This window comes from Microcebus murinus, chromosome 16 (genome assembly GCF_040939455.1).
Source record: "Microcebus murinus isolate Inina chromosome 16, M.murinus_Inina_mat1.0, whole genome shotgun sequence".
Taxonomy (NCBI): domain Eukaryota; kingdom Metazoa; phylum Chordata; class Mammalia; order Primates; family Cheirogaleidae; genus Microcebus; species Microcebus murinus.
The window spans coordinates 47,011,896-47,031,528 of NC_134119.1; the positions used below are offsets into that span (position 1 = coordinate 47,011,896).

At 47.7% G+C, this 19,633-nt stretch overlaps 1 long non-coding RNA gene across 1 annotated transcript in view; it reads right to left on the reverse strand.

Moving 5' to 3' along the window:
• The window catches only part of LOC105860653 (uncharacterized), a 75,219-nt gene that overhangs the window by 12,453 nt on the left and 43,133 nt on the right, over positions 1-19,633 (reverse strand). The window contains exon 4 of the long non-coding RNA XR_012912423.1: positions 171-304. This is a non-coding gene — a long non-coding RNA (uncharacterized LOC105860653). The remainder of the gene's footprint in view (positions 1-170; positions 305-19,633) is intronic.

A 19,633-nucleotide genomic window follows, 5' to 3' on the forward strand; every position in this document is an offset into this window, starting at 1 on the left:
GCCATTTGCCTTTCCATTTTAAGATGTTTTTGATATGCATAGGTTTGAATATTTATGGAGTCAAATCTCTCTTAATAGCTTCTCCTTTTCATATTTTGCTTTTAAAATTTGCTTTGAAAACGCAAGATTTCAAAGTTTGCTTCCCAAACGCAAGATTACAAGACTCCTACCGCAGTGTTCCCAGTAGTCTCTTCCCATTGCTGAAGGGGCCCTCAGGTCATGTCTTAGGGTCCCAGACTCGGAGCCCACAGGGACCAGGCAAACGTCCTGGAAAGAGCAATGTCCTGTTTAGAGCCAGGTGGTGCTGTGCAGGAGGAGAAATCTCTCAGTGTCTGTGTTTAGCAACAAATTAAAGTTTTAAAAATAAATTAATAATTACTCTATAGACAAAAACCCGAGAACAAAATGCAGCAGCACAGAACACGCGCAAAGCAAATCGCACCCATGGGCTGCTGCAGCGACCTCAGTGTTTGCTCCGTGGGAGGTTTCCCCGACCATCCCCGCCCGGCTGCTGTCTCCGCATGGCACGTCCCTGTGCTATCAGGGGCCACTGCACGGATTTTCCTCTTTAGCGATTATATAAAACTTGGATTACTTGATTATAAATGGAGCCCGGCCATGGGCTTCAGTAGGACAGTCTCTCAACACTCAGCCTGACAATTGGTTTAAGATCTAACGCGCGCTCTCTTCAGGCCAGCCCTGAGGTCAGGGCGTAGATAAGGAACCACATTTCTAACCAGCCAGAGCCACAGCGGCTGTGCTGGAGGAGGCTCCATGGATCTGATCTGTGGGACATACATGGATTACCTTCCCAATACCAGCAGTGGCACTGTGGTATCACAGGCAGGGCAGCTGGTCAGAGCACATTAGGAGCAGTGGGCTCTCCTACCCAACTGTCTAAACCAGGAGTGGGAGCCACAGCCATCGCCATGTTGGTCCCCTGCTCTGGCCAACTGAGCCTGCAGCTGTGCCACATGCTGGCTGTGCCTGTTGAGCCAGGTGCTCTCCTGCACAGCAAGCTCTGGGTCAGCGGAAGTGGCTGGGAGGGAACTGAGAGGTGTTCCTCTGAGACATCATTCAAGCCGAGTACACCAGCAGCGCAGGAGGATCTCCCTGCTCATGCCATGACCCAAGCTAATTACCCAAGGTTTCCACAAGGGGAGCCATTGATTCACTGTCCACTGCCTCAAGCCAGTGTCTTAGACAAACACTAGAGCCTAGGAACAGGGAGAGCTTATTCTGTGAACACGTGCAGGGGATGCCTCACAGCTCATGGAAACCCTAACCTTACTCTTCCACCGAATTCATGGCAGGGAGCAGTACATGGCGCATCTCCTGCCGGTGGTTCAAACCCCAGCCTGGTCTCTCCTACAGGGACCACAGGTCTCTGGGGTCTTCCCAGCCATGGCCACACCAGGCTCTGCTCCTACCAGAACTTCCTGCCACGGTGCAGGGGACCACAGTCCTCCCCATGGCTGGGTTCACCTCGTCCCTGCTCAGGGAGCTGCGGGGAGTTGGGGAGTCAGGCTACCGACTCTCCACTCAGAAACCTCTCACCTCTTCTTGTCAATGGTATCTTTGTCGTACTTAACACCCAGAGCAGAGCAGTTTTTAAAATCCACCTCTTCTATTTGATAAAATTATTTTCCATAATAAGCATTACTACAGAGCTGCAGAAATAAAGACAGTACAGTACTGGCACAGGAAATTATATAGATCAACAAAACAAAATATTCCAGAAATAGACCACATATATATGATTGATTGATTTTTTTTTTTTTACAAAGGTGCCAAGGTAATCCAATCGGGCAAGGGTGGTCTCTTCAACAAACAGCGCTGGAACAAGTGGACAATCGAGTGCACAGAATAAGCTTCAACCCATACCTTGCACCATATACAAAAATTAACCCAAAATGAATCAGAAACCCAAATGGAGAAGCCAAAGCTACAAAACTTCCATAAGAAAACATAAGATTTTTGTGACCCTGGGTTGGGAGGCAAGTTGTTAGCTAGGACACCAAAAAACAAAGCTCATAAAAGAAAAATTGATAGATTGGATTTCATCAAAATTATAACCTTTTGGTTTTTTTCAAAAAGAACAAAATCAAAAGTTGGAATGATTCTTATAATGCTGGTGAGCAAAACAGGTAGCTAAATCTAGCTCTGCCTCTATAGATAAAGAGTTCTCCAACTAACTGCCATGTAGAAAACATTATTTTCATTAAATCAAAATCCACAGAGTAGGAGAAAATATTTGCTGATTAAAGGACTGCATCTCTGATAAAGAATTTGTATCTCAAATAAATAAAGAGCTCTCAAAATGCAATAATAAAAAACAACCCAACTTAAAGAGATTGGAAAAGATTTGAACAGACACTTCACTTAAGGAGAGATACAGATAGCATAAACATAAATAAGCAAATGAAAAGATGCTCAACATCATGAGGCATTAGGGAAATGCAAATGAGCTGCCACTCCACACTCCGTGAGAATGACTGAAATTACGAACACTGACTAGGAGGGGTGCTGGGAACGTGAGGAGCAGCTGGAACTTCTGTAAGTGGCTGGCGGGAATGCAGGTAGTGCAACATTTTGGAAAGGAGTTTGGCAGTTTCTTATCAAGTTAAGCAAATATTAACCCTATAACCCAGCCTTGGGACTCGTAGGTACTCACCCTAGAGAAATCACCCAACTGTACACCTAAAAAAGGTGAGTTTTACTTTGTGCAAATTATACCTCAATAAACTTGACTTTAAAAGTAAATAATTATGTAATAATCAGTAACAATAATTATTTTCTTTCATTAGATTTAAAATAATAATTTTAGTGGAAGCAGAAATTTCTGCTGTAAAGATAGTTTTCAAATCCAGCAAAATATTTCATGTGAGAACTAAAATTTGCTCTCACCAAAAACAAAACAAAACAAAAAAATCTCAAAAATCATTTCCTGTTTGACTCTTTCAAATTTTAAGCATAGCTTAGAGATCCAAGTGGTCACAGGGAATGACAGAATTAGAGTAACTCAAGTTCTGTTGATGGTTTTTACAAACACTTTGTGATCAAGAACCAACAGTTTAAATGCAGGAATACAGAGGATGACGGTCTAAAGACAACAACTGCAAAAGCACATATGGAACAGGCTGGAACGGTTCTGAATGCTGGTGAGCAAAACATGTAGCTAAATCTAGGTCTGCCTCTGTAGATAAAGAGTCCTCCAACTAACTGCTATGTGGAAAACAATGTTTATTGAAGGATAAGTAATAAATATCTGCTAATTTGAAGCATATGTATGAATAGATATACACAGCCACATGCATAACATAGATACATGTATAACATTGTTATATATGATATATGTGTATAATTGAAACTCCACAATAATCAAAGCGATCGTTTAGAACATAGACCAATCGGAGTTTTTTTTTCAGGAAGCGATATTTAATCTCCAACAGTGTTTAATATTGCCTGTGCACAGCCATGATAAAAAGAAGACAGATGTTAGAAGTTTTATTCTTGTAAAATTCTCTGCAGACAAGGCCCCTCGCTGCCTGCACAGAAGGTCCCCCTTTGTGCACCTGTGTTAGTTTCACTGTGGCCCAGAGTGGGCACCGTCCTTCCCCCACCGAGACCTCGGGTCCCAGCTTGTTCAACCTTTCCTGCTTCTGCCAAGAATCCTCCCCTCGTCCCGGCACTGACACGCCCTCTCTCTGTGCCACCCGCCCGAGGGACCTGTGGAGCAAGACCAAGTCACAGAGCCCTCAGAGTCCTTCCGAGGTACCCTGTCACCGCCGGGCGGCAGTCCCGGAGTGCCCACTGGCGAGGTGGCACCCCAGGAACGGACCTCTCTGGGGACGGGATTTTAGAAGCCAACAGGACTCCCGTGGGTGGTCCACCCAGACAGGGACCCTCAGAACCTCTCAGTGCCACAGACACCCATCTGTTAACCCGACCCGGTGGCTGTCACCTGTTAGCTCTGAAGGCCCAAGGCAAGAAGTCAGAAAACTAGTCTAGTCACCTCATCCTTCAGATAAGACATGGGCCCTTCGGCTGACCGCATCGCATCTCTAGGCCTCAGTTTCCTCATCTGTAAAATGAGGGGAGCAGACCAGAAAGCCTTTACGAGTCTTTCCTGCCCCGGCATTAAATGTCTTGTCACGTCTGTCACTGAGTTAACTAAGGCGAGACCACTGCCACCAAGCGAAACACAGGGAACTTGTCCTCCAGCTAACTTACCCGCTACCATCGCAAGTGATTGTTTCTACTCCACTGAGTGAAGGGGCCGACCGCCTGGTGTTCTACACTCGTGGCAATTTTAGACATAGCACACGACAGAGTAGAGCTCAGTTTCTAGGGGAAAAGATGCTTGAGATTGTTATGCTAATGAAATAAAACATCACAGGAAATGAACTGGGGCTGGGTGAGGTGGCTCACGCCTGTAATCCTAGCACTCTGGGAGGCCAAGGCGGGTGGATTTCTCAAGGTCAGGAGTTCGAAACCAGCCTTAGCAAGAGCGAGACCCCATCTCCACTATAAATAGAAGAAATTAATTGGCCAACTAATATATACAGAAAAAATTAGCCAGGCATGGTGGCGCATGCCTGTAGTCCCAGCTACTCAGGAGGCTGAGGCAGGAGGATCGCTTGAGCCCAGGAGTTTGAGGTTGCTGTGAGCTAGGCTGACACCACGGCACTCACTCTAGCCTGGGCAACAAAGTGAGACTCTGTCTCAAAAAAAAAAAAAAAAAGAAAAGAAAATGAACTGGGAAGAGCGCCGAAGCACGTTCTGCGTGGCTCTCTGGCACTACCGATACCTCGGTGCTGGGGCAGGTTCCTCTCCACCTGTTCCCTCCCTGAATCTGGCTTTTAAATACCTGCCAGGCAAGTACCAGGAAGACCCCTGACTGCCAACGGGGCCAGCTGTCACAGAGAGATCCCTGCCCACCCCGCTCTCGGCTGAGCAACCTGCTCAACTCGGGGGACAGGGAGTGAGTGACCGGTGACCGGTCCCAGCATGGGTGGGGTCCTGGCCTTCTTGGTAGGGGGTGTCTGTCATTACCACTCCCTCACCTTCCGCAGAAGGAGAAGGAATGTGCCCCCACCACAGGGGCTGGGAAGAGGCCCCGCCGCGCTGGGCCCGGAGTCCCTTGCGCAGGTTTCAGGGACAGGAGAAGCTGAGGCGAGTGGACGAGGCAGAGGCCATGTGGGGGCGGGTGGGGAGATCCCAGAAAACACAGCCCCGGCCCCAGACCAGAGCCCTACTTCTGCCTGAGCTTGGACGGGTCTCCACAGCTTCGGTTCCCAGGGACTCACAGGACAAAAGAAGAAATTGTTTATGCCCCATTGACAGCGTTTTAACTTGTTAACCACCCATCGGGAGATATTACTTGTCCACGAAAGCTTACTTGCCACTGCGAATGTGAGACCGTTTAGCCACCCTTCGTTCTAGCAGTTCTCCTGGCCACAGAAGGGCCAGGCCGATTCCATCATCGCTCCTCTGTAAGCAGAGCAGAACCGGCTACAGACCCGCCCAGAGCACCCCGTTTCCCGTACCAGGCGGGCAAGTCTCAGCGCATCCCAGTGCCTGAACCTCAGTGCGCCACCGCGCACCTGACCCAGGCGTCCCCGCCACCTCCGGAGAGCCCCACGCCACCCACACACGCGTCCCTCTTCTCATTTGCCTGTCAATTTTTAAAAATCTGATATTTTAAGAAATATGAAATAAAAGATTTTTGCCCATTTACACAATGTTTCTAAGTTCCTCATCTTCTTTCCATAAATACCAAGGAAATTATCTTGTGGTTTGGATTTAGACAGATTCCTCCCATAAAGAAGCAGCTTCCTTGCTCCTCTGCGCTCTCCTTCCGAAGGAAACCGGCTGTCCCAGCTGCCTTCCCGCTCTGAAACTCCCAGGACAGCTGGCAGCACACCACCCATGACCCTTGCTGACACGCCCACGCGGGGACTGTCACACAACACGGATGCCCTCTTGGCGGCACCTCTCCCAGGTGACCACTGCACGGAGCTGAGGGACAGGAAGGCGGGTTGGCAGGGGTTAGGACCACACCCAGAGGAAGCTCCCCAGCACCGGGTCTGCAGCTGGAAGAGGGGCGGAGGGGGATCCTTCGGGAATGATCCCAAAGGATCAATCATCCAGAAATGTGGTGGAAGAGACTTGACTTATCAGCAGTTCCCATGAAAAAGCCCTACATTTTTAGTTCCCCATAAGCTTATATGAACCGACACTGTGCCGTGCTATTAGAACCCTTAATGCATGAACTAGAACACCTTCACACCTTCAGAAGGCACCAGGGGACACTTTCTATGGCTGCCGCCAGTCACCTCTGTGTCTCTGCCCCCATCATCTTTTGATTCTACTTTCAGCCACCTCCCTGGCTGTGTCCCATCACCCCTGGGTCTCTGTTGTCCATGTTTCCAACTGCCTGTCAGACCTCTCCACCTGAACATCCCACAGACCCCTGAAACTGAACCCCACAAGCCAACACCCACAGTCCTCCTACCACACCCCTGCCGTGCTGCCGAGCCCACGGCCCTCAGGTGAGACACATGGACGTTGTCTCACATCCCTCCCCATTTCTCTTTCTCACTTCCACATATTGGAGGACATCCTCTACCAACCTCCACATGCCGCCTGGGCTCCAGCCTTGGGGCTATTGCCTGGATGGTGCAATAGCCCCCACGGGTCTCTCGTGCTCGGTTCTCTTCCTCCAGTCCATTCGCCAAAGGGCGTCCCGAATGATTTCCCAAAATGCAGTCCACATCATCATTACACCCCTTCTCTGCATTCCCCGTCTTTGGCAGAATAAAACACAAACCCTGAGTCAAGGCTTCTGCGGTCCCTCATGACCCAGCAGCCGCACCCCTCTCCCGCCCTGCCTGCCTGTTTGGGGACACCCTCCCACACGCCACGTATTCACCCCTGCCACGCTGACAGTAGGCGCCGCCATTCCAGCCCCAGCTCAGTCCCCATCCCTCTTCTTAGACCTAGCAAATGTCAACTCTGTGAGGAGTCCTCTGAGCACCTTGGCCTCAACTCCAAAAGTGGTGCTCTCCTCTCCACTTGGACGCACCCCTGCTATGGTGATCGTCACACCATGTAATGAATCTCTGTTTACATGTTGGTCTTGGACAGGAGACTGAGCAATGTGATGGCAGGACTGTGCCTTGTTTTTGTAACCCCAGCACCAGGCTCAGAGTCTTCAAATGCTTGATAAAGGGGAAAAGGAATTAATTAATTAATTAATTAATGCATAAATGAACAGATAGATGGAGGTGTGGGTACATGGATGTTTTGGTTGGAAAGAGGTTTGGATGGACAGATGGATGAATGGATGGATGGGTAGATAGAGGTATGGGTGGATGGATGGATATTCGGTTGGAAGGTTTAGATGGATAGGTGGGAATGGATGGATGGATGGATAGAGGTGTGCGTGGAGGTGCAGGTGGGTGGACCGATGGATGAGTGAATGGCTCCACCCCCCATTTCCTTTGCATACTGCATTGCCCCCTCCTGCCGGCACTAGCTAGGTCTCCCTCAGGCATCTCCTCCTAGTGGCTTTTACAGCAGCAAGGACTGTCCTTCCAAAGCCAACCCACAGCTCCCTGGTGTGCAAGTGTATCAGAGGCAGGTATCTCTAAAAAGACAGAGAGGAGCTTGGGGGCCCAGCAAGACTCCTTCCTACTGAGCTGCTTCTGGAAACCGCAGCACCAGTGGCTAGAAGGAGAAGGGGTCTTGTGTGTGTAGGTGTGTGAGCCACAGATGAGTTCCTCAGGGCCTGAAAGAAGTCATCATGTCACCACCTCTTGCAGGAAAAAAAATAATAGAGGAAATGGCTTGGAGGAAATGGTGGAGGCGGTCAGACACCCAGAGAGGAGGGGCAGACAACCTTCCCTGAACTTAGCCCATGGCTGCCAAGTAACCAATGACTCTGAATAATGAACAGGGAGCAGCAAGTGCTTGCAGATCCATTACAATGAAAAATGGGAGGGGATTTTATTGACTGCTAATTAAAATCTTATCCCCTTTCAAAGCATCTGGCAATAGAAGCAAAGGCATTCGTTACAGGTACAGGACTCAAAATATATGGGCAATCAGTATATTTTTATCTTTTGACGAACATTCAAAGGACATGACACCCCAGTCTTGGGAAGATTCCAGGGATCTGAAGACAGTGTTTAAATGCCAACATTCAGAGCGCCTTGAAAGGGCTGCATTTGTGTGGGTTGTCATTCTGCGAGGTGCTATTTACTTACCTCTCATAATGACTCAAAGGCAAGAGTTATTTGAATTCTGGTTGCAGCTTTCTTACACCAGCTATCAAGAGACATTTTTATGTTAAGACCTATTATTTTGTTGTCTGCCCTCTTGGGAAATCAGAGAGGCAATAGGACACCAACAGAACAGATCAAAAGGTAAAATATTTTCAAAGAAATCATTACGATATTGCAAGTCAAACTTCCATCTAATTTAACATACAGTTCAGGTTTCTAATGTCCTTGGTTTGACAGTAGCCCTAAGTGAAGGAAAATGGATAGAAAAGAACAGAGAAAGAGATATGGAAGAAATGATTTAACTGCCTTTAGGGTACTGATATGTGGCCATTTTACAGATGCGGAAACTGAGGTTCAGAGAAATTTTTAAAGAGTAGCCTGAGTTGTGAGGCCAGAATGCAGCCTAGACTTAGTGTATGTCTAAAATGGGTGAGGAGGGTTTGCAGGGAGAAAGCACTTGCAAAAGCCCCCGAGTGGTGGGTGTGGGCTCTGGGGTCTGCCAAGGCAGAGGCATTCACAGGCGCTGGGCGGGAGGGGCAAGGAGCTTGTCTAGCACCAGAGACCAGAACCCGCCGGAGAACAAGGCCAGAGGCTCTGCCCCCAACACGGGGCACTGACGCAGCTCTGACACCAGAGAGAGGCCTTGCAGCTTTGAAACAGAAAGGCCTCTTCCTGACAAGACAACGCATCGTGGTCTGGGTCCAGAAATCCCACTGCCTCTGGTGGAAAAATACAAACTGAAAATCCAGGTTAAAGTAGACCTAGAGCCGGGCGCGGTGGCTCACGCCTGTAATCCTAGCTCTCTGGGAGGCCGAGCCGGGCGGATTGCTCAAGGTCAGGAGTTCAAAACCAGCCTGAGCAAGAGCGAGACCCCGTCTCTACTATAAATAGAAAGAAACTAATTGGCCAACTGATATATATATAAAAAATTAGCCGGGCATGGTGGCGCATGCCTGTAGTCCCAGCTACTCGGGAGGCTGAGACAGAAGGATCGCTCGAGCCCAGGAGTTTGAGGTTGCTGTGAGCTAGGCTGACGCCACGGCACTCACTCTAGCCTGGGCAACAAAGCGAGACTCTGTCTCAAAAAAAAAAAAAAAAAAGTAGACCTAGATTCCCAGTTTCCAAGCACCTGACAGAAGCGAACGGGTATTCTTTCTGCAGGTATTTTAAACGCAAGCCACAAAGAATCCCCATGGATAAACTTGACATGCTGGCCTCCAAGGGGATGCTAAAGCTGCTGGTTAAAAACCAAACTCTGAGACCAGCAGGCGACCCCAGGGACAGCTGCCATCATCTCCTGAGAGCTGCTGTGGAGGGGTCAGCACAGTGTGACACCGGAGATACAGCGCAGGCCCCGGAGCCATGAGCCCGAGGGCACGTGCCGGCCAGATGGGCAGAGGGCCTGGCCACCTACGGGCCTGCTCGCTCCAAGCATCTGACAAGGTGGTCAGCAGTAAACGTTCAGGGAATGAAACTAATCAAACAATTAGCGCAAGAATAAAATGCAAGGAGCACATCTGAAATGTAAAACTAAAATGATGGGGAAAACTTACCAGGCAGATACCAATAGAAAAATGCTGTCCTTAGCGATGCTAACATCTAATAAGAAGCTATAGTATGAATGAGGGACATCCCAGAATCACAGAAGGTGCCAACCAAATAGAAAGTGCAATGTACTATACTTGTCGCATGAAATAACACACATCTATAGCAAAACCTGAAAAAACCAAAAGGAGAAATAGACAAATCCACAACCATAGTGGGAGATTTAAACCCCTCTCTCTCTCTCTCTCTCTCTCTCTCTCTCTCTCTCTCTCTCGATAACTGATAGAACAATCAGGAAAAAAAGTCAGCAGAGATCCAGAAGCCACAACACAATGAGGCAACTTCACCGGACTCGGGACAATTGCACAATGTACATTGTTCCCAGGTGCACCCAGGCATTTATAAAAATGAACCATGCCAGGCCACAAAGCAAGGCTCCACCAAGTTCAGAGGACTGAGATCATATGGACGACATATACTGTGGAACTAAGCCAGAAATCAACAGTCTTAAAATAACTGGAAAATCCATGTATGTTTGGAAATTAAGCAATATACTTCTAAATAACAAGTCAGGCCGGGCGCAGTGGCTCACGCCTGTAATCCTAGCTCTTGGGAGGCCGAGGCGGGCGGATTGCTCAAGGTCAGGAGTTCAAAACCAGCCTGAGCAAGAGCGAGACCCCGTCTCTACTATAAATAGAAAGAAATTAATTGGCCAACTAATATGTATATAAAAAATTAGCCGGGCATGGTGGCGCATGCCTGTAGTCCCGGCTACTCGGGAGGCTGAGGCAGAAGGATTGCTTGAGCCCAGGAGTTTGAGGTTGCTGTGAGCTAGGCTGACGCCACGGCACTCACTCTAGCCTGGACAACAAAGCGAGACTCTGTCTCAAAAAATAAATAAATAAATAAATAAATAAATAACAAGTCAGCGTACTTCTTCAGATTGCCAGATTTCTCTTGTAGGCATTTGTACTAACCTCAACTCTCGTGTGTAATGAATTCCATTTCCCACAGCTCTGTCAATACTTCCCATTAACTACTTAATTTTTGCCAACCAGATGGGACACATTTGTTTCTCATTATTTTAATTTGCATTTCTTTCCTGGAGTACTTACAGAATTCACCCCTGCCCACATCTTCACCAGCTTTCTCCTCCAGGGTTGTCAGTTCTCATCACTGGTCTTTCTCTTTGAACTTGCGGAAGATTTTTATATGTTCAGAACATGCATACTTATCTGCTTTATGAATTGAAAAGAGAATAACCCAAACAACCCCCTGTGTCTGGAAATATTACTCGCTGAAAAAGTAAATAACAAGTCAAAGAAGACACATCATGGGCATGATAAACCATTTAAATGGAGCAGTAACAAAATACTGCACAGCAAGCCTTGTGATCTGCAGGCAAAGGGGTGCCTAAGAGCAAGGTTATACTTAGGAAGTTGAGAACAGCCAAATAGATGCAAAAACTAGAAGGAATAACACAATATAGAAGAGACAGGAGTTAATGAAATAGAAATGGATGGGCTAGATCCAGTCGATGAAGCCAAAGTCCGCCCCCGAGAGTGCACTGTGGGGAGTTCTGGGAAGGGTCTTGCACTCTTTTACCTTTTGCACGTCTCTATTGTTTGAATTTATTTTCAGAACATGGACTACTTTAAAATTGTTGTTAGTGTTTCCAAAAGTGTTAATTTCGTGAGTAACAGATGACTATATTTTCACTGATAACGAGAAGGCAAATATGGATAAAGCAAAGACCCCACTGCCGTGACCCACACCCAGGCCCAGGCCCAGTTACCCCAGTGATGGCTGTTAGCACTTTAGCCTCTATTTTTCCAGAACACAAAACGTAAATTTCCAGTTTGGTGAGAAATCTGCATTTCCTGCGAATCTGTACATCCATACATGCACCTGTCAAGTAGTATTACAGCTCAGTTTTCAGAAAGTGGATAAAATAATTATCTTAAAGTTGAGGAGGGGACTACAGACCCAGGAATGAACAGAGGTGCCAAAATGACTCCATCAAACCTAATTTGTGACTTCTGACACTTGGGGGGCCCTGACAAGCCACGTGGCCCTAAGTGACACACTATGCACAAGAAGAGTGCCTCAGGGAACCGCACCCTGGTCCAGAGGAGGCTCACCGAGGACTCCGGGCCTAGCTCAGGCTGTGTGTTTTCCTTTACTGCTCCACTTTAAAGCTGTCCCTGAGCTTCTACTTGTTGGCAAACACTTTTCCATTTCAGCCCAACCTCAGTTCTTCCCTGTAGCTTCGCCTGACGTAGCCGGAGGCTGGGGTGCACTGAGCCTCCTCCTCCCTGCCTGCCTCTGCGTCACTCTTCCTGGATTCGCTTTCCAAAGGGCTCCTGTGCCAGCCTTTATTTCCCGAGACAACGTAGTGGGGTCTTTGAGACAGACCCCAAAGCTGGCACCATGCACCATCGTCACAGTTCTTCCCCTTCGTGATCCAAACCAGCGCCAGGTCTCCTCAAGGTGGGGGCCCAAAAAGGAAAGATGGGGTCTCCCTCAGAGACTTCACAGAGTCCCATGAGTTCACATCTTGCCCGGCTGCCGACCCTACACGTGGTTCTTGGGAAAGAAGGCACCGACAGCTACTGTGAGGTTTAGGAAGATGCACCAGGGTTCAAATCCAGCTCACCTTAGGGCGTCTGAGCCCGAGTGTCTGTCCTGCACATGGGGTAGGAGTCACGCCTTTCCTGCCTCAATTAGATGTCCCGAGGGTTAAGTGCTGTGCAGGGTGGCGGCTGCTTCAAGGAAGGTGGCTGTCTTAAATCAAGTGCCATCCACCAGGTCCTGCAGCAGCTAAAAATAAGCTGGAGGTCCCAGATGAGGAGGAAAGGGTAGGAAATTAAGTCTCTATCATGACTGAGATGTCCTCCTCCTACGCCCCACTTCCAACCAGCCCAAGGCCACACAAAGATCACCAGGTCTCAGGCAGGACCACAACCTTGACCCACCCTGGCCTCCACCAGCTGGGGATGGATGATGGGGAGGTCTGACGCTGGAAGCTTGGCATTCCCCTGCAAAGGGATGTCAGAAGACCAGAACCCCACCCCCAGGCCCAGTTCCCTCTGGCTCGAGGTGACACTTCTGCTTGGCCTTGTCCCCTGCAGATGAGAACCCACCAGAAATCAGAACTCTCCACTCGGCCCTGCAAGGACCTGCCAACTCCACTCTTCTCCCCACCCTGCTTAACGCCACCTGCAACCTCAAGCTGTCACCAAGGCACAGAGAAGGAGCCACCTACTCCTCACCCTGCCAGCCTCGGGCAAGAAGGGGTGTGACTCCCAGGCAAGAAGGGAGCCTCAGCGCCTGGCATCTCTGCCTCCACAGGCACCCCTGCAGGCTGTGGCAGGCCAGCTGGTGGATGGGCTGCAAATTGTTCCATTATTGCTTATCTCAAGGCCAGTGCTTGTTTGGCTGCTAGAGAAAAAGGAAAACCCTGTGGCAGTTAGAACCTAGCTTATTCTTTAAGTGTTAGGGGTGCATGACTTAACCCTGGCCCAGCATGGCCGTAGGTCCTGTTTATAATTTGGTATCTTGTTGCCACAAAGAGTTCATTCTGTCAGTCTCACGATCTGTGTTTTAGCACTAATGTTGGTCAGTTGTGTCTAAACCCCAAAAGGGAGGGGGAGTAATGAGGCATGTCTGACCTCCAGCCCTGTCATGGCTGGGAACTCAGTTTTTAAGGTTTCTCTGGGGTCCCCTTGGCCAAGAGGGAGATCATTCAGGGGTGAAGGGCCTGAGGATTTTATTTTTAGTTTACAGTGGATACACACAACAACATGGACAGATCTCCAAAGCACTATTCTGAGTGGAAGAAGCCAGAAACAAAAACTACATATAATACCATATGATGACATTCATATAAAATCTAGAAAAGGCTAAGCTGCTGTAACATAAGTCACATCAGTAGGTGAAAGTCGGAAGTGGGAAGAAGAAATTGACTGCCTAGGGTACAAGGAAGCTCTTTGGGTGACAGAAACGTTCTACTTCAGAGGTCAGCAAAATTTTTCTGTAAAGGGCCAAACAGTAAATACTTCCAGGTTTGAAGAACATACGGTATCTGTCTCTGCTACTGGAGCGAGAAAAAGTCATATACAATATATAAAGGAATGGAGGCTGTGTGTCCCAATAAAACTTTATTTAGGGAGACGGACAGCAGTGGATTTGGCCCCCAGGCTGTAGTTTGCCAAGCCCTATTCTAGATCACAACTGCGGTGGTGCATATACAACTTCATACAGTTGTCAAAACTCCTCCAATTGTGTACTTACAATTGGTGGTTTTTTAGAGTATGTAAGTTATACCTCCATAAAACTGACTTTGAAAAACCCTAAATTACTTAGATTAAATTCAGCAGAAATCTGCACTTTCCTTCTCAGTCTCTCCAGGGCCTTTAGACCTTCTGAGAGACCTTTCAGCACAGTGAGTTAGGGAGATGCGGAAAGAAATTCAGAAAAAAAAAAGAGAAAACCATTAAGTCCCTGCCTTACGTCAAAATCCTTAGTCATCTGGAGGTTAAATACGGAAAGGGAAATGACGTCCACTCTTCCTTCAGTCCTGCCTGTGCCGGCCGTGACTGGCAGAGGCATCTTTGAATGGTTCACTGGAAATGGAAAAAACACAAAGTCTGGAAGCACAAAGCTGTTGGCTAAGGAAGAAAACACAGTTCCCAGGAGAGGGTGGGGAAGGAGGAAGATGGGAGGGCCCCTCTCTTACTTAGAGGGTGCCAATCCTGTGTGATTAAGGTTAAGCCCCAGCAGGAGGGACCTTTAGATGCCTGAGCCCCTGAGCCCTGCCGCAGCAGGGTGTCCTCAGAGACAACACCAAACCTGCTGTAGGGAAGGCTGAGTGCAGAGTGTGGTCCTAGCCCCTGGGGAAAGTGACACTGATATTTTTATCTTTAAATGCAATTCTATCTAAATACAATAGGCCCTCGGTATCCCCAAGGGGTGCTTCCATCGCTCCCCTGAATACCCAAATTGCTTCATTATCCTGGCTTCAGTATAACACTCAGCACACAGCAAATTCAAGTTTTGCTTTCTGGAACTTCCTGGAATTCTTTTTTTTTTTTTAACTGAATATTTTCCACCTGTGGTTGGTTGAATCTGTGGGTGCAGAACGCTCGGAGGCAGAGGACTGACTGTAATTCTATACATTTCATATCATCCCAATAAAAATTCCAACTGACATTTTTGGAAACATAAAATTATTCTAAATTAGAAAAAAATAAACATGTGAGAATAATTATAGAACAGAGAAGCAGAGTAGAGGAACCGTCTCTCCCCATACATTAAACCTGTTTAAAGGTGAAGTCTCTGAACCATGCAGGCCTGGCAGGAGCAGAGACATCAATCTCTGAAACCTCCAAAATCAACTGTGAATCTAAAATTTTTTAAAACATGCACATGCCCACCCAAACCTGGCTCAGAATGAGGGTGTCCCAAGGAGGGACAGGGCAACACCCCCTCGGATCCTATGTGCACCCAGTTAAGAAGCACTGCAGTATTCGCTGAAGATCTCTCAGGTTGGTGAGTAAAATGGGAACTACCGGGTGTCGGGTCATCCGAGTTTTCATTTGCATAAAGTGAGTCCATACCTCACTTTTATACCATAATAAATCCTAAATGGGTCAAACACTTAAGGGTGGAATATAAAATCATGAAAGCACAGGGAGAAAACTTGGGTGAAAGTTTTATTATCTGGGACTAGAGAACTTTTTCTAAGCATGACATGAATTCAAAACAGAAAAGACCAATAGACATAAACTCGGCTACAAAATGACACAAGAAATATATCCAGTTGGTCTTTTGTATCCGTGTGTCTATGGATACAACCACGCCTGGATCGAGACTATTAAAAGAAAACAATAAAAATAATACAAATTGTTAAAAATACAGTGTAACAAGTATTTACACAACATTGACATTGTCATAGGTATCGTAAGTACTCTAGAGACGACCTACGGTATGTGGGACCACAGAGAGATGCAAAGGTCATTGGAGACCACGAAGGAGGGGGAAGGGGGGGTAAAAACCTACCTGTTGGGTACAATGAACACTTTTTGGGTGATGGATACACTAAAAACCCCGACTTAAGCATTATAAAAGGTGTCCATGTAACAAAAACATTTGTACCCACTTAATATTTAAAAATAATAATAATAATACAGCATATGGGAGGATGTATGCAAATACTATGCAAATACATAGGCTATATGCAAATACTATGCCATTTTCTATAAGAGACTCGAGCACCTGTGGACTTTGGTATTGGCAGGGGCGCTCAGAGCCAAGCCTCCCAGATTCTCGAAACAACCGAATGTGCACTTGCACGTGCACACACACAAGAGCAAAGTCAAAAGGAGGTTGTGGGAAATATCTGCACACCACCACAGGCAAGGAATATCTCTCATCCACAAAAGCACCCAAAGCAAATGATTACAAAAGTAATATACCAGTTAGTTTTCACACCTAAAAACATTCCCAGAAGCCAGCGGCTTCAAACAACAATCCTTCATTCTCGCATCTGGGGTCAGTTGGGAGTCATCTGATCCGGGCCAAGGCTGACAAGTGTTTGACAAGTGTACCATGGCAATTAACAATAGAAGAAACCGAGTGAGGTATGTATGTATCCTCTGTATTATCCTTGCAGCTCTTCTGTGATCTAAAATTATTCCCTCAGAAAAAGTTGTTCTCTGTCTCTGTCTCTGTCTCTGTCTCTCCCTCCCTCTCTCAAAGCTAAGGTCTTTGCCTGCAGAAGGCCCCTGGCGGGGGGAGATGGGTAGGGGGGACTTTGCTTTCCAAACATTCAAAAATAACTCCGTGCCTTAGTAAAAGTATGAACGAGTGAGTGAATGAAGTGCAAACACGGTACCCAAATGCATGGGTTGATCAACAGCACACACTACAGAGCCCAGGGCAGACCCAGACACACGGGGACTAAGTAACTATGGAATACTCAGTGGTAAACCTGGGGGAAACGGTGGCAATGACCCACTGATCCCACTTCCAGGTGTCCTGAGGAAACACGTGGAGGGATGTTTTTTAGGCAGCGTGACAGAATTCAGGACTACCCACGTGCCACCATCAGAAGGAGGGATTACCTTATTCAGATTAGCTGAATGTCTTAAATGCACATGAAAACACTAAACAGCTGCACAAAGCAATGCTAGATGCCCAGGTAAGGCAGACCTGAGGAGCCTCATGTTAAGAGCAAAGACAGGGGATGGGAGAGGGGGTGCACTGCATCTGTGCACATTAAACACACACAAACATTTCAACAGCCCTGCAGATCTCACAAGTTTTCACCAAACAGAGTGGAAGTGTGTTGGTGGGTGGCTGGGGACGGTGACTCAGGAGCAGCTGCAGGTGGACAGAGTCTGGGACCAACGACCCGGAGGTACTGCTACCTCTGTCCTGCAGGCCCCACACCCACAGCCCTCTTCCCGGACGGGAGGTCACTGCCGATCCACCTGGAGGGTCCTCTGATTCTCTCTCCCTTCGTCGTTATTGGAACAGAAGATGGAAGGAGATATTGACAGGTAAGTTTATAAATGTGTCTCGGTCACAATAGCTAAATTTTAAATATTAATAACTCAGAATTGTTGACACAGACTCTCCCCGTGCCTGCCAGGAGGAATAGAGGTTGTTTTTCCTCGTCAGCTCTACGCTGTGCGTGCTCACGCTGCGTCTGCCTCCAAGGAGTCCATGGCCCTTCTGTTTCCCACAGAGACTCGGGCTCCGCGTTGCCCACCCTGTCCTCATGCAGCAAGCATCGCTGGGCCCCGCCCATGTGCACAGCGCCTTCCAGGGCTGGCCCAGTGCCTGGGTACTGAGGACGGCTCAGGGTCTGTGGGATGAGTTCTGGGGGGACCCAGCCACGGAAGAAGCCACTGGAGAAGGCTCCCACTCACCCACTCTTCCACGTAGCCAGTTTTTAAGCCCACTTGTGTCAGGTGCTGAGTTTGATGCCAATTCAGTGAGGCACAGGACAACACAGACCATGCTTTATGACAGGCCACACTTCCCACAACTCTGTAGACTGAGCCATGGTTGGGAAAAAGATGTCAGCTGGGCTTCAAGGCATCCCCAGGACAGTGGGCAGATTAGCACCGCCTGGACACTGTCCCTGCCCAGACCCCACGGGCACAGAGATGCCATTTGGCGCAGGTCGCTCCTGCTGGTACCCACCGGCCGGTCTCTCCATGCCAGCTTCACTGGCTCATTCTCTCACCTTGCAGCACTGACTCCTCCCAGTGCCAAGGCCGGCTCTGCCCAGAGCAGGGGTGGATCAGCTACCGCAGCCCACCGGGTGGGTAGAGGACAGACCAGAGTGGGGAGTTTCAGCTACCCTGAAACTCAGTGACTTAAAACAACAGCCACTTTATTGGCTATAGTTCTGCCCCTGTGCTTTCTAAACCGCAGTCCTTTCATGACCCTGAGACTTCACTTCTGCCCCCCAGTCAACCCGTCCTCTTCCCACCCACCCACTGGGACCGGCTGACTGGTCCCAAGATTCATATTGGGCTTGAGGTACACGTCTGCTTGGGCCACCAGTGTCAGCCACATCTTCAACTCATCCTCCTCCAGAGAGCCCTGGTGTGGGGACAGAGAGGTGCCTGCACTCCTGTATTGCAGCCACACCCTGAAGAAAGCTCCCCAGCAGAAAGGCACTGGATATTAAATGTCCTGAATTCAGAGAAAGGACACATCTCTCAGCTGAATTTTTAAAATACTTTTTTCTAAAACAAATTCTTATTAAAACATAATAATACATTCATTTACTATGTAATTCACCCTTTTAAGTGTACAATTCAGAAGGTTTTAGTTTATTCACAAGGTAGTACAACTATCTGGCATTCTAGAACATTCTCATCACCCCAGAAAGAAATTCTATACCCCTCCTTCCTCCCTCAGCCCGTGGTAACAAGTAAGCCATTTCCGAGTATCTGTGGATTTGCATATTAGAAGAATCACACAATATGCTGCCTTTGTGTCTGGCTTATTTCACTTGGCATAAAGTTCTCAAGACTCACCCATGTTGGAGCACAAATCAATACGCCATCCCTTTTATGGTAGAATTGCATTCCATTGTATAAATATTTCACATTTTGTTCATCCATTCATCAGATGAACATTTAAGCTGTCTCCACCTTTTGGATATTATGAATAATGCTGCTACAAACTTTCATGTACAAGTTTTTGTGCTAACACATATTGTCGATTCTCTTACATCCACACTTAAGAGGGGAATCGATGGATATTATGGTAACCCTCTGTTTAACTTTTTTGAGAAACCACCAAGCCGTTTCCAAAGTGGCTGCATCCTTTTCCATCCCCACCACAGGCTATGAGCACACTGAATGCTCCACACCCTCATCGGCACTTGTCATCTTTTTTATCATAGCCATCCTAGTGGGTCTCAGCTAATTTTACACAGCAAAATTTTATTTTTACATCCAAAAATTCAATACCCAAGTTTTAACAAAATGGTGGGCAAAAAAAAGTCCCGAGTTACTTTCCAAACACAATTGGCAGAATGTCTGAATCACATGTGATGCTTACGACTACACAACTTCTCCATCCCGTGAGCTGTTCTACAATGTAGCCCTGAAACTCCTCCCACTCAGAAGCCTCTCCTCTCTGGACCTGGCTCTTATGACTGCTTCAACCAAAAGACAGAGTGGTGTGATGTGACTTCTAAGACTGGGTCCTAAAAGCCGATGTAGCTTCTGCCTCGTTCACTAGAGCACTCACTCTTGAAGCCCTGAGCCACCGTG